The sequence below is a fragment of the Triticum aestivum genome, chromosome 6A, assembly GCF_018294505.1.
Source record: "Triticum aestivum cultivar Chinese Spring chromosome 6A, IWGSC CS RefSeq v2.1, whole genome shotgun sequence".
NCBI classification, from domain to species: Eukaryota; Viridiplantae; Streptophyta; class Magnoliopsida; order Poales; family Poaceae; genus Triticum; species Triticum aestivum.
In genome coordinates, this window is record NC_057809.1 from 39,695,214 (window position 1) to 39,697,513 (window position 2,300).

Here is a 2,300-nt window from a genome sequence, read left to right on the forward strand (position 1 = left end):
AAAGCATAGATCAACTTAATGATCTCAGTAAGACCAAAAGTGGGGTATCGGTCAGACCGAGAATCACAAAGAGGTTTTGGAAGTTTAAGTCTATGACGAATCAGGGACTCCGAGTGCTCCTCACACAGAGTGGTTCGAATCTGACTTGATCAAATTTTGTGATGTAGCATGAATAGAGTTTGAGACGAGAAAAGCATAGATAGCTAGAGGAGGTTCTTAGGCATTCTTGTCCATCCACTTGGCAAAAGGAAATAAAACCAAACAATCAAAACAACAAGTGGATGTCCTCGAATGGGTAAAATATGCAACCAACATGCTCACACAATAAGATGGCAATTGAAATATGTGACAAAGCATGCACAACCAATTCTAGCATCTATCAAGCAATTTGCAATGACTAGGTCATCTATATATGAGTATATTGACTTAGGAGTCAAGTGAGAACACTTGATCATAGGTCATACTCATCGTTTAAGCTCAAGTGGGGTTACCACTTTTACATAAAGCATTGTTGTGTTCACATCTTTAGAGTTGCTTTAGCTCAAGTCTTAGAGTAAAGCTCCCCCTAGATGTGATATCCCCCCTAAGAGGGATGAACTAACCTTGGGTTTTGTCGATGATGACTTCATGTAGATTTTGAAGATGTGGATGCTCAATGTTGATGTAGATCACTTGGAGCTATCCATTTGAGTGAATTGCACTTTCAATACCTACATGGGTTAGTCCCACAAGGAACAAACAAGGATATCCATAGACATAGAGTGATGCACACACAAGATGATGTCTATGAAAACTTTTAGGTTACCTTGTCCCTTGTCTTACCAACAAGAGGTTTTGTGACTCCTTGAACTAGTGCAAGATGTGGAAGTTGATTGCACTTGTTCTTGCCAAAATGATAAGAGTGAAGTATGTTGGCGGAGTCACCCTCAAGAACTCTCTAGTTCTTCTTCTTTTGGATCCACACCATCTTGATGGGAATCCTTGGAGTTGTAGTCATACTTGATGAAGTGGAACTTGAAGTGGTCTTGGGAATCCACTTGACTAAGGTCTTAGGAGCTTCTTCAAATGCATCAATTTCCTCTTGAAGCTTGTCCTTGCCTTTTTGCTTGTAGTCTTGTGGTGGAAGATCATCTTGAGCTTGTGTCCTCTTGAGGAAAGTATCATACTTCTCTTGTTGAGGAACAAACTTTGTCTTGGGGTATTGATCTTCTTCCCACTCAACTCCATTGGCATTGAACTTTCGTTCAAAACCAACACCTTGATTCTTCCGGTGCATTCCTTGCTTGCGCACAATTTCCTCGAATTGCTTACTCCCGGCAAGGCTTTTGTACACTCCTTTCTCTATAATTCCCTTCAATAAGCTATTTTCTTGCTCAAGTGTAACTTGGCTAAGAAAATCATTAGTGGAATCAAGAGAACTACTAGAAGCAACAATATTGGATTTAGCATGATCATTGTTACTACTAGAGGAAGAGTCCTTCTTGTTCTTGTTACTAGACTTGACTTGAGGCATGTAAGTGGATAAGAGTACACGCTTGGCAATGTAAGAAGAACTTTTCTTGCGGAGATCATCATTGATTGCCTTTAAAAACTCATGCTCTTGCTCAAGATTAGCTTTTCAAAGCGTAACTTCTCATGAGCTCTTAAAAGTTCTCAATGATCTTCGAAGATAGTTTCATGAGCTAACTTAAGAGTGTTTAGTTCTTTAGTTAGAGCCTCAATCTTCTCCTTATCATTGTCATTCGTTTTATCTTGATTAGCATGATTAATTGACGTTTCATCATAGTATTCATCACTAGAGTTGTCAACAAGTAAATCATCATCACCTAACAAGTCATCTTCATCACTATTAAAATCAACATACTCGGGGTGTGTTACCTTAGGACCTTTGGCCATGAAGCATCTTCCAATTCCTTCATTTGGTGAGTCAAATATGTCGTAGGAGTTGGTTGAAACAAGTGCTAGACCGGCAACACCTTCATCTTGAGTATATTCGGAATCGGAGTGATAACTTCTCTCGGAGTGGCTGTCGGAGTCGGAGCCGGATACCCATTCACCAACATGAGCTTGATGTCTTCGTTTTGTGTAGCTTCTTGATGATTTTTCCTTCATTTCTGAATCCTTGCTTCTCCGTGAGTATCTTCGTTCATAACGATCATCTCTACTCCTTCTCTCTCTTGGTGGTGATTCTTCTCTTTTGCTTCTTCCTTTTGGAGAGTCTTCTCTTCTCTTGTAGGGAGCCGTACACTCATTGGAATAGTGTCCGGGTCTTCCACAATTGTAGCAGTTTCGCTCTCGAC